Genomic DNA, 20,171 nt, shown 5'->3' on the forward strand with positions numbered 1-20,171 from the left:
CTCTCTGCGTGGGGCAGCACTCTGCACAGGGCAGTACTCTATGTGGGCCAGCTTGCCTTCACCAGGAGGCCCTGGGCATTGAACCCTGGACCTCCTATATGGTAGATGGGAGCCCAGTTGCTTGAGCCACATCCGTTTCCCAGTTTTACCTTTTATGTTTTGGTCTGTGATCATTTATATCTGTGTATGTTGTGAAGTAGACGTTGAGGTTAATATTTTTTTCTGCGTTGATATATAGTTATTCCAGCACCATTTGCTGAATGTACAGCCTTTCCCATGTCCATTTGGCTGCTTTGACCTTCATAGAAAATCAGATGACTGTAAAATGGTGGGTCTTTTCCATTCCCCTGATTTATTTGTTGATTCTTACGCCGGTACCACACTATAGTAAACACTATAGTCAGTAGTGTAAGTTCTCCCACATTGTTCTCTTTCAAGATGACTTTGGATATACTAGATTTGTTACATTTCCACGTGTATTTTAGAACCAGCATGGCAATTTCTATAAAAAACCTTGTTGGGATTATCATAGGGATTATGTTGAATTTATTTAGGGAAAACTGACATCTTAACAATATTTGGAAAAATAAAAATAAAAAATAAAAAAATAAAAAAAAAAACAAAAAAACAATATTTGGGTCTTTACTTTTAGCAGTGGTTTGTAGTTTTTCAGTGTAAGTCTTGCATGTCTTTTTTGGCTAACTGATTTTTTAAAAAAAATTATGTATTTATTTATCCCCCACCCCCTTCATTGTCTGTTCTCTGTGTCCATTTGCTGTGTATTCTGTGTCTGCTTGTCTTCTCTTTAGGCAGCACTGGAGACCGATCCTAGGACCTTTCAGAGTAGGAGAGAGGTGCTCAATCTCTTGCTCCACCTCAGCTCCCTGGTCTGCTGCATCTCTTACCGTCTCTCCTCTGTGTTTCTTTTTGTTGCATCATCTTGCTGTACCAACTCTCCATTTGGGCCAGGACTCCTGTGAAAGACCAGCACTCCGCTCAGGCCAGGTTGTTGCACTGGCTGCACTCTGCGTGGGCCAGCTTGCCTTCACCAGGAGGCCCCTGGAATCGAACCCTGGACTACCCATATTGTAGTTGGGAGCCCAATCACTTGAGCCACATCCACTTCCTCCAATTGATTTTTAAAAATTTTATTTTTGACATATATTTTTTGCTCTTTTGTGGTAACATAGAAATAATCTACAGTTAGCCATTTTAACCTTTTTTAAGAGTATAGTTTAATGGCATTAATTACATTTACATTTGTGCTGCCTCAAATAATTGAGATGATCATGTGATTTTTCTTCTTCAATTAATATAGTGTATTGATTGATTTTTTTGTGTTGAACTACAGCATTATTAAGTGAAATAAGCCACATACCAAAGGACAAATATTGTAGGGTCTCATCAATATGAACTAAATATGATAAGTAAACTCACGGAGTTACACTCTAGAGTATAGGTTACTAGAAGATAGAATTAGGGTGGAGAAGGGGGAGCTGATGCTTAATTTATGTAGAATTTTTAATAGGGTTGACTATAAATGTGTGGAAATGGATAGAGTTGATGGTAACACATTATAGTGAATATAACTAACACTGCTGAATTATAAATGTGATTGTGGCTGAAAGGAGTAGTTTAGGGATGTAAATATCAATTGAAAGAAAGCTAGAGGACAATCTAGGTTCTGTGTAACAGTGACCTCAGCAGTCAGTGAAGATTGTTGTTAATAGTACAAATACAAGAATATTCTATGAACTAGAACGAATGTATGTCCCTATTACAAGGTGCTAAGAATATGGGGAAAATGTAACTGATGTAATTTATGAACTACAGTTTTAACAGTAATATTGTAATATTTTTGCATTAATGGTAAAGAAGGTACTATATCAATGCTAAGGGTCAATAATGGGGGTAAGGGATTTTTTTCCTATTGGAGTAAGGCAAACATTCTAAAATTTACTGAGGCAAAGACAACACAACTCTGATGAAACTGAGAGCCACTGAGTGTACCCTTTGAATGGAGTGTGCAAGGCATGGAACAATATCACGCAGTGAACCATGTGGTAGATGATGTAATGTGGTTAATAGTACAAACGTGAGAGTGTTCTCTCATGAATTGTAACAAATGTACAGTACTAATACATCATGTTAATAACAGATGGTTTATGGGAAAAAATACACCAAATGTAAGCTATGAACCACAGTGAGCAATAGTATTTTGATGATGCAATTTAGAATTGTTTCTTTTACTGTTTTAGCTGCCTGGAAACTATTTCTCTGCTTTTCAGGACAAAATCTGTTGTGGGGGAGGGAGCCCAAAACAAGTTCCCTGGTTCAGTCTTTCAGAATTCCACCAGATAGACTGGCACTGACAAAAAGTACTCCAGCATGCACAGAGTAGTTGTTGGAACAGGGCCACAGTGGGAGAGCAGGCTGGCTCCACGCTGACTGGGGAGGTGTTGGAGGAGTCAGTAAGGTCCCTGGGAGCTTCTCCTGTGGATTTTGGAGATAAGTTTTCTTGATTTGGCTCTCACCCATTTACTGCATTGTGGAGGAAGGGTACTGATTCCTTTGCAGCTTACTTGAGAGCAATTGGAACAATGGTAGCTCTCAGAGCCAGCCCCCAGTGATCTGAAGTAGCTGAGTAAAAGCAAGGATCAGAATCAAACCACACCTTCCCCAGAGTTTGTAGTACTAGGTCTTTACATCCAACCTGGCACCAGCATGCTGCACCAGGATCCTGGGCTAGAGTCCTTACTGCTCCTTGCTATAAGGTTAGGTAAAGGGGGATGACACCTACTGCAGAGAGGTTGGAATTCACCAGTTTTCACTGCAATTTTCCAGTCTCTTTTTCCATGTCTTCCTTGGATGCTGCTTGGTGTTCCTTTAGACTCTGGCATTTCAAAATAGTTGTTTCAGACAGATCCTCCAAGTTCAATAGTTGTTTTGGTAGAAGGACTGGCTCCTGGAGCCTTTTACTCCCCCATCTTTCCACAATTCCTTCCCTCCTCCTTTTGGAGAAATATGTGTTTCCCTAGACTTACCATTAGTCGGAATTGGATTATGTATGAGTTTTGGTGTCTCATTTAGAATTCATTTAGAGAAGCAGAACTATTGTGAGTATTATGAAGTAAGGAGTTTATTGTAGGAATTAAAACTTATTGTGGGAGAAAGTGAAGAATTCAAAGTTTAAAAAAAGATCAGAGGAAAGTCACTAATCACTTCTAATGTAGGGTAATTTGGTGGAGCTCTCAAGAACTTGGTAGGTATGTCAACTGCTGGAGTGAAACTGTGAAGGCTGCTGGTGCGTTGTGGACTTTCTGTACCTACTACCTTTATGAATTTCTAGTGATGCATCCAGTGGTCGGCTTGGGTTGCTGTTAGTCAGCAGGACCAGCATTGTTCCATTGTTTGCGCTCACTGTCTGGTTCTGTGTCAATTCATTGTGTCCTTGTCTTCTGTTTAGGAGGCACTGGAAACCGAACCGAGGACCTTCCATGTGGTAAAGAGGTGCTCAATTGCCTGAGTCACCTCTGCTCCCTGCTTTGTTGCATCTCTCATTGGGTCTCCTTCATTGTGTCATCTTGTGTCACCTTGCCACACCAGCCGGTTGTGCCAGCTTGCTGTCTTGCTCGTCTTCTCTAGGAGGCACCAGGAACCCCCTTGAGACCTCCCATGTGGTAGGCAGGGGCTCAATCGCTAGAGCCACATCCGCTTCCCGAGATATAGTTTTACTTTAGCAAAGTTGGTGTGATATTAACTACCATCTGTTGGCTAATAACTTAATCTTCTGAACTTAATTTCCTCATTTGTAAAATGATAATTCTATTTTATTTTAAAAGGTTTCATGAGGATTAGGCAAAAATTATTATTATTATATATGTGAAAATGTTTTGAACTGTGAAGAAGTATAGAAAGATCAGTTGTGGTATGGTTTATTTGAATATGTTATTGATTCTAAAAAACTTCTTGAACTGGCTGCTGTTACTCATGGAGAAGCTGTCTCAGATATAATTGTAGGTTTAGTTTAGTACTTTACTATTTAATTATTGTTCATTATGCAAATGATTTATTTAATCTGTCCTTCTCCCTTTTCAGTATATTCATTTAACCCTTGAGGTATATAGCGCCTGGATTTTAGCATAAAGTTTTTGAGAAATAAAAAATGGTAATGCCTTCTTTGCTCCCCCAGTTTCTTAATTTTTTTGGCAAGAATGAGGTATTTCCTGGAAACTTAATCCAGAGCTTTTCTGTCCAAGCATGGTTCATTGATACCTTGCTACAAACAGTTTATCTGACATCATTTCACTCTGTGATAGATGAGGGGTGAATGTTAATTGAGGGCACTGTGGGATGGAGAGAGAAGAATCTACTGCTATGCTGAAATATCCTTGATCTATGAGAAACAGCTACATTTTGAGAATGAAGCTGTGGGAGATATTTTCATGGAAATTAGTCTAGGGTTATAGCCACATTTCCTCCTAAAGATTAAGAGTTGGGAAGCAGATGTGGCTCAAGCAATTGGGCTTCTGTCTACCATGTGGGAGGACCCGGGTTCAATCCCTGAGGCCCCCTGGTAAAAAAAAAAAGCATGCCCATGCGGTGAGCGGCGCAGCAAGATGATGATGCAACAAAAGAGAGATGCAGGGGAGAGTCAAGGCAGGACACAACAGAAACCAGGAACTGAGGTGGTGCAAGCGACAGGGAACCTCTTTCCACATCAGAGGTCCCTGGGATTGAATCTTTGTGAAGCCTAGAGGAGAAAACGAAAAGAGAAGACAAAAAGAAACAGACACAGAATATCACACAGTGAATGGACACAGAAGGCAAAACAACAGGGTGGGGTGGAGGGGGAGAAAAAAAAAGAGTCAAAGCTTTTGGGAAAAATATAGATTTGGGGGTTTTGAGGGGAATTTTTACTATTATTAGCTAATTGAATCCTTTAAACAGTCTCTGTACCAACTATAATTACTGACTTCATTTTGGAAAGTATTAAACAGGCAACATATGTTAAAAGCAAGGAAGGAGGGCATGATTTTAATTACTTTCATGATCTCATTTAATCTCATAGCAGCTCTATCTGGTAGATAAAATCATTTCCATTTTATAGATTAGTAAACTGAGGTTTGAAGAGATTCCATGGCTTATTTTATAGTAGTAAGGGTAGAACTGTAATTGATTTCAGATCTTTTTGACTGAAAGCCTATGTGCTTTTTACTTTGGATATGTTTTGTGAGTTAGGAAAAATATCTTTTTTACTTTTTTGGAAGAATTGATTTCATAAAGTATTATATTTCATAACTTTTAGTATGGTTTACTAGAAATATGCCACAATTTGGCTGTATTTTTGTTTTTTTTTTCAAGTTGACTGTAAAACATTAGAGGATAATCTGAGCTCATGTTGATGAATGGAAATCTGGTATTTCCAAGACACTAGATCTTTATTATAAATTTATTCTTTGTGACTAACTCCCTCTGTAGAAATTTGTTAAGATAGCATCTTCATTTTTTCCCATTATTTAAGTGTTTGAAACATTATCTAGAAGAGATTATAAAATTCCCCTTGTCAAATTTCATTTTATCTTCTCATTAGTTCAGAGTATTTTTCTTGTTAAAATGCTATCTTTGTAAGTCTGTCTCACTTTGTATATACTAAAGTTTATTAGTGTATACACACACACACACACACAGAAACCTCCTTCTTTAAACAGTCCTACTTTAGTGTTTGTTTTTTTTTTGAAAACCAGAGAGAGGGGATTGTGAATTCTCAATCTATAGTTCTGAAAGTCCAGAGGAAGTAGGAAAAAAACAAATAGAAGATTTAAAAAAAACAAACAAAAAATCTGGACTTTAAGTAGATTCTGTTCATCATATTTGAAGACCACAAAACTAGGGATGAAAACATGCTAATTATGAGATAGGAAAAAAACCTAAGTACAAATGCTATTTTAATTTACGAAAAATTTGCTATTGTTATTGAAGACTTTTGCCTGGATCATGCATGGGTAAGCTTTTAAACAAGTTTGCAGGATAATTATCTTTGAACCCTTCATTCATATTAAACATGCTTATTATACTGTCAAAGTATAATATAATTTTTACAAAGAAATGCATGCAATAGGGTGGTAAAAGAAGTTATAGATGATTCTTTGACGTCAGGATATCATTTAAAAGAATAAAATTGAACCAGTTTTATTAATGTAACAAATTCATCCTTAATTATATTTAATGCACGTATTATTCATTTGAAATAGAAATATTATTTTCCTATATTGCTTAAAAAGATATAAGGACAAATTTTTTCTGGCAGTTCTTATCATCTTTAATCTTTTTTACCTGTTGCTTTCTCACAATTTCTAAGGGATAACTAACCCGCCATCTGCTTCCATTAGATTCTGGAGAAGTCTCCTGAAGTGGACTTTCCTTTATATTATTATGGGTTACTTAAGTGTGTGCAATCTTGCATTTTAGAAAGAACCACATGGAAAGGAGGAAAGGCTCTCTGAGGTGTGGAGAGTGAATTGCTAGTGAAGAGATGAAATAGTCTTGTTACATAGTATCCTTCTAGAAAATGTTTTACATTGCAATTCACACTCTTATCTCATGTGTCCATTCACAACTGAAAGAAGGTTTGCTGTCTCTTCAGTATGCACAAAGGTGTCCCTCAAAGAATAAACAAAAAACCTCACAAAAATCAAACTATGATGAGTCTCCACAATAAAGGCATCAGCATTTTTACCTTCTTTCCTTGTAGGAATTAGTACAGCGCTCTCTTGAATTTGGTTTAGTCTATGTATCACATGTAGTGGTGTTAATGTTACTACTCCCTGAATAATTTTATTTAAATTTTTCTTTATATTGGCTTTGTTTATTTGTTTGTTTTTTGAGGTACCAGAGCTGGGGATTGAGCCTAGGACCTTGTATGTGGGAAGCCAGTGTTCAACCACTTACCACATTGGCTCCCCTGACTTGGTGTTTTCTTTGTTTGCTTGTCGTTTGCTTTTTTGTTTTTCAGGAGTCACTGGGGAGAGAACCCAGGACCTCCCATGTGGGAAGCAGCTCAACAGCTTGAGCAACATCCACTCCCATATGTTGGCTTTTTAAAAAATTAGCCCCATCTTATTAATGTATAAAACCATGGGTTTATATGTTAATTTAAATGAATAATTTTTAAAATAAGAAATAAAATTGTCTCAACTACAAATTATCATGTATCTCCTGATGTGATGTACTGAGAAAGATGCATCTTCACATGTATAGTCCTACCAAAAAAGAGAATGTGTGAACCTAATCATGAGGAAACATCAGACACACCCAAATTCTCCAAAGAAACTAGCCTGTATTCTAGTCACTGTTAAGAAAGATAAAGAAAGAATGAGAAACTTTTCTAGATTAAGAGAAACTAAAGAAACATGACAACTAAATGTAATGTATTATCCTGGATTGGATCTTGGGAGTGGAAGGGGGGATGCTATAAAGAACATAACTGAGACAGTTTGCAAATTTGATATGGAATGTAAATTACATAATAGTATTGTATCAATGTTAATATCCTTAATTAATGACGGTACTGTGGTTATTAAAAGACAATGATCTTGTCCTTAGGCAATAACATACTCAAGTATTTTGTGGGAAAGAGTACTAATGTATGTAAAATATTATACAATTGGCTCAGCAATAATTATAATGAATAGTTATATATATAGTGAAAGAAAACATTGTGGTAAAATGTTACTAGGTGATATAGATGAAGTTTATATAAGAGTTATTTGTATAATTCCTGTAATTTTTGAATTTGAAATTATTTTATAATTAAAAAAAAATATTTATTATTTCTCTCCACCTCCCTTGTTGTCGACTCTCTGTGTCCATTCTCTGCATTCTTCTGTGTCTGCTAGTTTCTTTAGGCAGCACCAGGAACTGATCCTTGAACCTTCCAGAGTGGGAGAGAGGTCCTCAATCTCTTGCTCCACCTTAGCTCCCTGGTCTGCTACATCTCTTATTGTTTCTCCTCTGCGTCTGTTTTTGTTATGTCATCTTGCTGTGCCAACTCTCCACTCGGGCCAACTTGCCATGCGGTCCAGCACTTTGCTCGGCCAGCTTGCCATGTGGTCCAGCACTCTGATTGGGCCAGCTTGCCTTAACCAGGATGCCCCTGGAATCGAACCCTGGACTATGTCTACCTGGTAGACGGGGTAGACGGTGTCACTTGAGTCACATTCACTTCCCTATTAAGAAGTTTTAATAAATATTGTCTAAAGTTTCATCAATGGTACACTGTACTTTGGAAATCACTTGACTCTTTGGGTCAGCAATGACTGTGCTAGATATTTTCACAAAGGCAAATTTTTTAAAAGAAAACTTTGGAACTTCTTTCACCCTAATTTTACCAACTTCTGTTCATCTTTTAAGGCTCAACTTAGATATTAACTCTCTGGTGGTCTTCTCTATTGAATATCTTTCCTTTTACTCTGCGATTAGTTAGATGCATACCATTAGGCAAACTGGAACTAGAATACTGGTTTTGAGACTTAACTGGTTATGTGACCTTGGGCTAATTACTTATTCCTTTAAATGTTTCCTCATCTAAATTATGAGAATGATAACTTTATAGAATTATTACTGTGAAGATTAAATAATTATGCATGTAGAACAATTCCATGATGCCTAACATGTGAATAACTATTTCCAGTACTACTTTTACTATTTTTCATTTGCGCTTGTCTTCCCTTGTAGACTGGGTCTTTCAACACAGGGTCCATATTTCATTCATCTTTGTATTCCCGGGCCTGGCACATGTTAGATGCTTAATAAGTATTTGTGAATAAAGTATGTTTCTAAAGATAGTCTGCATTGTATCTCTGTTGTTTTCAATTCATATATTTGTATAGTTTAGTTTTAAGTGGGTTTATAGTTAAATTACGTTTTCATGAAAGTAATCATGTTTAATAGCAGACTGCTTTAAGAAAATAAGGTAGACTTGTATGATATAATTAAGTGCCTTTCTCATTTGTCCTTAAATTTTACCAATTTAATCTAAGTAGTATGTTTATTTGTAATTTGTCATCTTTTCTTAGCAGAGAAAGATGCTCCTCCTTCCCACCCAATATTGGGACTGCTTATGTTTTTAAGTGGGACTGCTTATGTTTTTAAGTGGCTTTACTTCTCTCTCTCTTTTTTTAAAGTTTATTTTTATTTCTTTCTTCCCCACTCATTGTTTGTGCTTGCTCTCTGTTTGTCGTCTTCTTCTTCTTTTTTTTTTTTGGTAGGAGGCACCGGGAACCAAACCAGGGGCCTCCCATGTGGGAGGAAGGTACCTCATCGCTTGAACCACCTCCACTCCCTGTTTTGTTGTGTCTTTCATTGTGTTTCCTCAGTGTATCTCTTAGTTTTGTCATCTTGTTGCATCAGCTTGCTGTCTTGCTTATCTTCTTTAGGGGATACCTGGAACTGAACCCAGGACCTCCCATGTGGTAGGTGGGAGCCCAGCTGCTTGAGCTACATCGGCTTCCTGGCTTTATTTCTAATAAGCCACTGACAGCTAGTGTTAAGGATCAGATTTATCAAGTTTTGTATAATTTCTGTGTATGCTCCCTTAAGTCTGGATTCTAAAGACTTTTTTTTTCGTATTACTATTTTTAAGTTTCTTTAATTAGAATATTTTCTTCTTTTTAAATATGTGGTAGATGAGAGCATAAACTTTCGTAACTAATTTTTTCTGAAGTATTATGATGTCTTTGGCTGCACTTAACAGATACCCAACACTTGAGCCATATTCACTTCCTGTAGAGGATTTTTTTTCTTCTTCTCCTTCCCCACCCTGCTATTTTTCTGTCTGTGTCCATTCTCTGTGTTATCTTCTGTATCTGTTTCTCATTTTGTCTTCTCGTTTTCCTCCTCTCGGATTCCCTGGGATTCGATCCTGGGGACCTCTGATGTGATGAGAGGTTCCCTGTCAATTGCACCACCTCAGTTCCCGGTCTCTGCTGCACTTCACCTAGAATCTCCCCTTTGTCTCTCTTTTGTTGTGTCATCATCTTGCTGTATGACTCAGTTGTGCCAGCACTGGCTTACCGCATGGACACTTGGCTTGCTGCGCAGGCATTTGGCTCGCCCTGCAGGCATTGGCTCCCCACGCGGGCACTGGATCACCATGTGGGCATTCAAGTGGGCACTCGGATTGCCATGTGGGCACTCACGCAGGCACTCGGCTCGCTGTGCAGGCACTTGGCTCACCACACGGGCACTTGACTCACTACACAGGCACTTGGCTTGCCATGCGGGCACCCACATGGGCACTTGGCTTCTTGCGTGGACACGTGGCACACTGTGTGGACACTTGGCTCACCATGCAGGCATACTTTCTCCTCTTCTTAACCTGGGTCCTTCCATATGGTAGGCGGAGGCCTTATCACTAGAACCACATCCACTTCCCTGGGAAGAACTTTTTAAATAGAAAGTTCTGCCTTAATTTTTGTAATGCTAGTACATATTTATGCTTTTCATTACTCTGCCCAGCTTTCTTTTGTTAATATGTCAGACTTCGGGTAAATTATAGCAATAATGCTGTGGTTTACTAAAGATTATAATAGTCTCTAATCTTCCAATATTCCTAAGAAATATTATTTGGCCTCTTGTCAACACATTAAATGAAGGAGGTATTACTGCACCATTTTATTTTGAATTTGTTATTTATTGTTATTATTAATTTCTTTCTTACTAGTTTCCTTATTGATCCTAATTATGCCCTCAGGAATTACATAGTATAAATTTGATATGTTTTCTATAGGATGGTTTGCAAGGTATTTGAAGGTGAGTAAACTTTTTTTAAGGGTTGAAACTGGCAAATTTGTATCCCCAAGGCTCAGTAAATCCCTGTATTTGTTGACTGTTTTGATTGAGCACTTAATGTGTGATAGGATGAATCACTGTCTTTCATTAATTTGTATAATTGAGGGATTGTCTACTATTCTTAATTTAGACTTGTAATCTGGAAAGTATACCCTGAAAAATGTACATTTTCATAATTGTTTTATCTTGGTCTTCATTAGGCAAGTATTTTAAAGCTACAATAATCTAACCCTTTAATCCCATTATTAATTATTTATAAAAATGAATATGGTATGATATGAAGCACTTTTTATTGCTTATTCAATTTCACCATCTGGGAAACCCCTATGTGAAGTAGCAGGCCTGCTGACTAGTAAGCCTATCTTCTTTTTTTGTCTATTAATAGAATGAGGTTATCTCATTGACTTTGGAATTGGTATTGTTGACATTGTTGTCACTATTATTATTTAGTATCCTTTGTCCACATTTGTAAGACAGAGTAAATAAAGCCATTAGATTGAGTTTATCTTCTAGGAATGATTTACATACAGTTTTATGTCAATTATGAATTTTATTTCATTTAAAACTTCTATTTTTTTTCAAGATCATGGTCTTTTTAAGACCCTCTGTTGCTCACGGCCATTTTAGGAGTAAAATTTTTGATGGTAAAAATTGAATGTGTTATCAGCTTAAAATGAGTGATTCCTTTTGCCATCAAAAAATGTATCCATCTTAATGATTAAATGTGGTTCAATTTTCAAGAATATTTTTACTTGCTAACTTAAACTACTTTTGATTTTTTGTTCTTAATACATTATAAATGATTTCTTCCTATGTAGTTTTTCGAAAGAGTGTTAATAAGGTAAATGTGGAAAATTTTAAAAATCTATTTTAAAAGGTAATACCACCAGATGGTGCTGTTTCGCCTGTTTTGTCTTTTAAAATGAACCAGCTAAATGAATAGAGAACTTTAAGAAGTATATGGAAGATATCTTAGTATTAATATTGTTTAGGCATAATATTTGGTGGAAGATGAGCTAAGTTGAAGGAAATATTCAAATATGGAAACTTGTATTCGGCACTGTGTGCTTACATTAATAAAGATAGAGACTAATTTCCAGAGTTTATTTGGCTGAGAACCTTCTATTGAGTCTAAAAGTATTAAATAGGGAAGCCGATGTGGCTCAAGTGATATGGCCTCCGCCTACCAAATGGGAGGACCTGGGTGCAATCCCGGGGGCTTCCTGGTAAAAAAGAAAAAGAGAAAGCGTGCCTGCGCGGTGAGCCGAGGGCCCGTGTGAGTACCCACGTGGTAAGCTAGTGCCCGCAGAAATGAGTCATGCAGCTAGATGATGATGCAAGAAAAGAGAGATGAAGGGGAGAATCAGAGTGAAGCGCAGCAGAGACCAGGACTGAGGTGGCACAAGTGATGAGGAAACTCCCTCCACATGAGCGGTCCCCAGGATCGAATCCCAGTCTATTCTAGAGGAGAAAGGAGAAAAGAAGACAAAAAGAGAAATAGATACAGAAGATCACACAGTAAATGCACACAGATAACAAAAACAGCAGGGCCAGGGGAGGGAGAGGGGGAAAAAGTATTAAATAGATAATTTTCTCAAGGCTGAGGTATATGTAAATCCTCTCACTGATCCATTTGCGTGACAAAAGCAATTATAAAAGCAGGTGTGTATTACAAAAATTTATGTTTCAAGTTTTCTTTTGACATAAACAATATTACTCTCTTACTTGGGGTATATAGTTATTTACGAATTAGGGAAAGCAATTTGATTATTTTATGTGTCTTGAGTATTTCCCAAGTAAGGAGAGTAAATTTGGCTTGAGTTTTCATTTTTTGAAGAGGGAAAAATGACTTTTCTAAATTGTATATTAGGAAAGAAGCAGCTCTGTTGTTAAAATACTAATTTTGATGCTTCAGGTGAATAATTACCCTTTATAATTAAAATGGTAAGTTAATGAAATACAGAGATCTTTTAGTCAAGTATGAAAAATGTGGCCAATTCTTACTAAGGTTTCTAGGTTTTTAATATGCTTACTTAGATTGATGTATTTGTAGGTGTTGTTATAATTATTTGGCAATGACATTACAGTCTATGCCAACAATGATTTTCTTGGTATATATTTTTAAAAAAATAATAAGGTGTGTTGGGGGGAAAATACTCCAAATGTAAGATATGGCCTATAGTTAGTAGTAAGATTTTGATGATATTCTTCCATAATTTGTAACAAATGTCTCACAATGCAAGGTGTTGGTGGTAGGGTGATGTATGGGAGCCTTGTATGATGTTATGCATGTTTGCTTTGTAAATTCACAACTTTTACTATACACTTATTTATGTATGTTCATGTATGAATGATATAAACAATAATAATAATAATAGGGTGGTTTTGGGGAAAAATACACCAAATGTAAAATACTTTGGTTAGTAGTAATATTTTGGGGATGCTCTCTCACCATTTGTTAAAAATGCACCACAACACTGCAAGGTATTGGTGGTAGGATGAGGTATGAGAGCCCTGTATGATGGTATGCATGTTAGTTTTGTAATTTCACAACTTTTACTATATGTTTATTGTTTATGTATGTTTATGTATGAGTAGTATATGTCAATAAATTTTTTAAATGAAAAAAAAAAGATTATGAGCTTTCTAAGGCTCTGTCTGAACTTGTTTCATAGCATTTTTTTTTTACTTTGTATTATAATTATAGAAGAGGTGTCATATCCCTCCTACAAGAATGTAAAGTTCGTCATGCCTTGTTTTCCTCATTAACCATAGCCCATTGTTTTATATATGTGACATACTTTGGCGATATTGTGGGTTTGATTTCAGAACCCACTGCAATAAAACGAATATCACAATAAAGCAAGTCACATGATTTTTTTGGCTTCCCAGTGCATATAAAATTGTTTATAAATTCTAGTCTATTAATTGAGCAATATCAATATGTCTAAAAGAACAATGTATACCTCAATTAAAAAATACTTTATTGCTAAGAAAATGCTAACTGTCATCTTAGTCTTCAGTGAGTCATAATCATGTTGGTTTGAAGGTCTTGCCTCCATGTTGATGGCTGCTGACTTAGGGTGTTGGTTGCTGAAAGTTGGGGTGGCTCGTGGCCAATAAGACAACAGTGAAGTTTGCTGCATTGATTGACTCTTCCTTTCATGAAAGATTTCTCTGTAGCATGCAGTGTTTGATAGCCTTTTACTTATGGTAGTACTTCTTTCAGAATTGGAGTCAATCTTCTCAAACCCTGCTACTACTTTATCAACTAAGTTTATGTAATGTTCTAAATCCTTTGTTGTCATTTCTGCAGTGTTCACAGCATCTTCACAGGGAGTAGATTCCATCTCAAGAAATCACTTTTCTTTGGTCATCCATAAGAAGTAACTTATCATCCATAAAAGTTTTATCATGAGGTTGCAGCAGTTCAGTCACATCTTCAGGCTCTACTTGTAATTCTGGTTCTCTTGTTGTTTCTAGCATATCTGCTATTACTTCCTCCACTGATGTCTTAAACCCTTAAAGTCATCCATGAGGGATAATAAGACTTGAAAGTTGAAATGACTGTGATCCAGGGGCTGCCGAATAGATGTTGGGTTCGCAGGCATGAAAACAATATTCATCTCATTGTAGATCTCCATCAGAGCTCTTGGGTGGTCAGGTACATCGCCATTGAGCAGTAATATTTTGAAAGGAATTTTTTTTTCTGACGAATAGGTCTCAACAGTGGGCATAAAATATTTAGTAAACCATGTGGGTAACAGATGCGCTGTCTTCCAGACTTTGTTGTTCTAGTTAAAGAACCCACAAGAGAATCAGCCTGTCATTTGAAGCTTTGAAGCCAGACATTGACTTCTCCTCTCTAGCTATGAATGTCCTAGGTGGCATCTTCTTCCAATAGACGGCTATTTCATTTACTGTTTAGTGTAGCCACCTTGGTCAGTAATGATAGCTCGATCTTCTGGGTCAGTTTCTACAGCTTCTACATCAGCACTTGCTGCTTCACCTTGCACTTTTATGTTATAGATATGTTTTTTTTTTCTTAAGCCTCATGAACTGACCTCTGCTAGCTTCAAAGTTTTCTTCTGCAGCTTCCTTACCTTTCAGCCTTCATCCAACTGAAGAGAGTTAGGGCCTTGCTCTGGATTAGGTTTTGGCTTAAGGGAATGTTGTGGCTGGTTTGATCTTCTATCCAGGCCACTAGAGCTTCATAGTTTCTGCAGTAGGCTATTTCGCTTTCTTATCATTCATGTGTTCACTGGAATAGTACTTCAAGAACTTTGCCTTTGCACTCACAACTTGGCTGTTTTGTGCCAGAGGCCTAACTTGTGGCTTGTCTTGGCTTTCAACCTCACTAAACTTAAACAGTTCTAGCTTTTGATTTCAAGCAAGAGCCAGGCAACTCTTCCTTTCACTTGAACCTATGGTATGGGTTATTAACTGGTCTAATTTCAATATTGTGTCACAGGGAACAGGGAGACCTGAGAGAGGGAGAGACATGGGGAACTACTAGTTGGTGGAGCACTTGTTTATTGATTAAGTTTGCCATCTTATATGGGCATGGTGTGTGGCACCCTAAAACAAGTAGAGTAGTAACACCAAGGATCACTGATCTCAGATGGCTATAACAGGTATAATAATGATGAAAACATTTGAAATATTGGGAGAATTACCAAATGTGTCACAGACACTTGTGAGCACATGCTGTCGGAAAAGTGGCACTGATAGACTTGTTTGAAGCAGGATTGCCAGAGAACTTCCATTTGTAAAAAACAATATCTGTGAAGCTCAATAAAGTGAAGCATGATTAAAAAAAGGTATGCCTGTAGTAACGATCAGTGTATATTGCATGAATGAGTAATTTTTTCTTTATGCCAAAATAATCTGTGTTATAATAGAAAGGAAAGTATTTATATAGGTTTTTCCCATTTGTAAGAATTTCCATAATAACAGAGTATACTATATCCTACGGTTTTTATTTTATACTTCTCTTTTGAAATGGCTTTTTGTAGTTGGTTTACCATCTCACTAGAATTGCTTAGAGTCACATAGTAATGCATTCTATCATCATAAGGATAAGTAGGGTGTATTTTTAGTTCAGTTTTTTTTTTTTTTTAACTAAAAAATTCTGTTGTCAGCCAGGTTTCATCTGAATCTTGAGTATTAGAGATCATTTAGCCCAGCAGTAATCAAAGTGCGCTTCAGGGACTTGGGGTCACTTCCAAGACCTTTTACGTCTGTTGAAGACGGAGCTATTTTAATACTCCAACCTTATTTGCTCTTCTCACTCATCCTCTTCTAAGTGTAAGTGGTGTTTTTGAGAGGCTACATGATGTGTAATATAATGATTGAATGCATAAGTATATGAGATTCTAGCTGTATTCTATTAAGCCAGATATTAAACAGATTTTCAAAAAAAGGTAAAACAATGCTCTTCGCACTGGTTGTTCTTTTGGAAATAGTTATTTTTCATAAAATGTTACTTATGTTGACATTTAGTGGGTTTTTTATTCTAAAAGTAAATTAAGAAACATGTATTTTAAAAAATTGTTTTAAAATATGTTTTAAAAAATAGGGAAGCAGATGTGGCTCAACTGATAGAGCGTCCGCCTACCATATAAGAGGTCCAGGGTTTGGTACCCAGGGCCTCCTGGCCCATGTGATGAGGTGACCCATGCGCAGTGCTGCCACGTGCAAAGAGTGCCATGCCACAGAGGGGTGCCCCCCATGTAGGGGTGCTCCATCCACAAGGAGTGTGCCATTGCAAGGAGAGGTGCCCCATGTGAAAAAAAAAAGCACAGCCTGCCCAGGAGTGGTGCCACACACACGGAGAGTTGATGCAGCAAGATGACACAATAAAAAGAGACACAGGGATGCGGATGTGGCTCAACATACAGAGCATCTACCATATAGGAGGTGCAAGTGTTCGATACCCAGGGCCTCCTTGACCTGTGTGGAGCTGGCCCACGCACAGTGCTGCTGTGCGCAAGGAGTGCCCTGCCATGCAAGGGCGACCCTGCACAGGGGAGCCCCACACACAAGGAGTGCGCCCTGCAAGGAGAGCTGCCCCACACGAAAAAAGTGCAGCTGGCCCAGAAGTGGCGCCACACCCACAGAGAGCTGATGCAGCCGGATAATGCAACAAAAAAGAGACGCAGCTTCCTTGGTGCCACCTGATAGTGCAAGCAGACGCAGAAGAGCACACAGGGAATGGACACAGGGAGCAAACAATAGGGGGAAGGGGAGAGAAATAAATAAAATAAATCTTTAAAAAAAAAAGTATTGAGGACTTCAAAGGGCTTTCATGTTATGGGTTATATTTACCCCTACTTAATAGGCATTAAAACAATTTTTTTGTTGTTTTTTAAAGATTTATTTTTATTTATTTCTCCCCCCTTGCCCACCCTCCAACCCCATTGTCTGCTCTCTGTGTCCATTCACTGTGTGTTCTTCTGTGTCCGCTTGCTTTCTTGTCAGGTGGCACTGGGAATCCGTCTTTTTTTTTTTTTTTTAAGATTTATTTATTTATTCCTCCCCCTCTTCCCCATTGTCTGCTCTCTTGTTTCCATTTGCTATGTGTTCTTCTGTGTTCGCTTGTATTCTCATCAGGCAGCACTAGGGATCCGTGTCTCTTTTGTTGCATTAGCTCTCCTTGTGTGCAGCACCATTCCCAGGTGGGCTGCGGTTTCGTGTGGGGTGGCTCTCCTTGTATAGGGGCCACTCCTTGCACAGAGGGCACCCTTACATGGGGGCATCCCCGCGTGGGCTGGCACTCCTTGTGCGCGGCAGCACTGCACGTGAACCAGGTCACCACACGAGCCAGGAGGCCCTGGGTATCAAATGCTTGGACCTCCCATATGGTAGACAGATGCTCTGTATGTTGAGCCACATCCACATCTTCGTGTCTCTTTTTGTTGTGTCATCTTGCTGCATCAACTCTCCGTGTGTGCGGTGCCATTCCTGGGCAGGCTGTGTTGTTTTTTTTTCACGTCAGACCCTCCATATGGTAGGTGGACGCTCCATATGGTAGGCGATGCTCCATCAGTTGAGCCATGTCCAATTCCCTCAATACTTTTTAAAAGTTGTAAAAAGTTGTAAGATCAAAACATCTGAGGAATTGCTGATCCTAATTCTTTATCCTCATTTCACAGATGAGGGTGCATACCTATTCACAGATCAGTCACTCAGAGTGGCTAAATGATTTAGACAGGCACATACTGTCAGTTTTTGGCTTAGCTGGTACATGTATTGTTGAATTCTGACTGTTTTTTTTTAGGTATTTGGCTGATCTGATATTGCCCAAACTAGTACAGACCCTGAACTCCTTAAACTGTTTTTTTTTTTTTTTTTTTAATCTGAGATACTGGGGGCAGGGGATTGAACCCACCACCTTGTGAGAGTGAAGCTGGCACTCAACCCTGAGCCAATAAGTTTCCATTGTTTAAGCTGACCCATTGTATGGTAATTGTTGCAGCAGCTAGGAAACCAAATCATTGCCTTTAAATATTGTATTTGCTTGTATTTAAATTAAATCTTTAATTTGAGCAGAGAGTTAATCTCTGCAAAATAAAAGTTTGTAAATTTTTACTTTAAAAGCTACTTAGTTCAGTAGTGTATTAGTCAGCCAAAGGAGTGCTGATGCAAAGTACCAGAAATCTGTTGCATTTTATAAAGGCTGTAAATGATAAAAATGACTCAAAATAACAGGTTATAAAATTAACATGCTGAAAATCAATTGCATTTGTATACAATAGCAACAATAAAGATAAAATACTTGGGTATAAACTCACCAACAAATGTCTGAAATATATACGAAGAAAACTACAATCACTTTAAAGACATAAAAAGTCGACTTAACAAATGGGAAGACATCACTCATTTATGCTTAAAAATTCATAAGTTATCAAAATGTCCTTTTTTCCTAAGTCAATTTATAAATTTCATGTTTTCCCATGAAAAAGATACAGAGAATAAGAAAAAGAAAAGTTATGGGGGGGGGGCGGGTCTAGTCCCAACAAATATTAAAACATACCACAAAGCTTCTGTAATTAACAGAGAGTACAAAAATAGATCCAAGTACATGTAAGTCTAGTACATGATAAAGGTGGTATCTCAAATCAGTGGGTCAAGATAGACTCTTTAGTAAATGGTGTTAGGACAGCCAGCAGTCTCTGGTGGGTTATTCCTCCAACAATATGAACATATGTATGCTCAGAATTATTTATTGCAGCATTATTTTTATTTGCAAAATTTTGGAAACTACTGAAACATCTTAGCACAGGAGAATTGTTAAGTGATCTCTCCATGCATTGAAGCACTATGAAGCTCCAGAAAAGAATGAGGAAGACCTTTGTGAATTGATATGAAGTGATTTCCAGGATATATCAATGAGTGAAAAAGAAAATTGCAAAAGAACATACATAATATGTTAGTTTCCCTTTGTGTAAGAAACAAGGGGAATTAACTATCCAAAATTACTCATCTTTATTTAAAACAAAAACCGTACATGCAGAGGAAGAGTAAACTTGAAAATAGTGAAGTTAGTTACCTTCGAAGGACAGCGATTGGGCAGAATGGAAAAGATATGAGACACTTCTCTACTTATATATTTTTTTGGTATGGATTTGGAAGCATGTTTATGTTAATATATATATTTTTAAATTAAATCAACAGGGATTGGTGGTGGTGGCATGAAACCAATGGATCTGATTGTTTTTCAAGTGAAAAACCTAACCACACGCTAGGGGGAAATCTAATTAAAGTAAAATTCTCCCATTCTTGGGTAGCAGGTAGTGTGGAAGAGTGGGGAGAAATGAACAAATCTGGAACTTTTCATGGGTTTGTTTTCAGTAGTGGTAAGATGATGTTGAGAGACAAATTTCTCACTATCAAGAGGGAATTACAAATGGGAAATGGGGAAGAAAGCAAGAGAATACTTAGCTGTTGGAACGAAGTTGGCAGGGTCATTGTGGACTCATGATTTCTAAAATGTTTATATTGTATATATATGAATACAGATGCATATATATTAATACATATACTTATGTATGTGTGCTTATGCACATATATTATACATATCTTTCCTAACCCTGTCCACTGAAATGGCCTAATGCGAAGAGACTCAGTAACAGCACAGCTATAACCCAGCTCACCATTTCTTTCTTTTTTAAAAAAGATTTACCTATTTATTTCCCCCCCTTCCTTCCTCCCTGCCCCCCCAGTTGTCTGCTCTCTGTGTCCTTTTGCTGTGTGTCTGCTTATATTCTCATTAGGTGGCTCCGGGATCCAATCCTGGAACCTTCTGGAATGGGAGAGAG

The 20,171-nt window shown here is 37.6% G+C and overlaps 1 protein-coding gene across 8 annotated transcripts in view; it reads left to right on the top strand.

Moving 5' to 3' along the window:
• Positions 1-20,171, top strand: part of ADK (adenosine kinase) — a 573,433-nt gene that overhangs the window by 62,198 nt on the left and 491,064 nt on the right. The gene's annotated exons all lie outside the window — the stretch shown is intronic.

The sequence above is a fragment of the Dasypus novemcinctus genome, chromosome 6 (genome assembly GCF_030445035.2).
Source record: "Dasypus novemcinctus isolate mDasNov1 chromosome 6, mDasNov1.1.hap2, whole genome shotgun sequence".
NCBI lineage: Eukaryota > Metazoa > Chordata > Mammalia > Cingulata > Dasypodidae > Dasypus > Dasypus novemcinctus.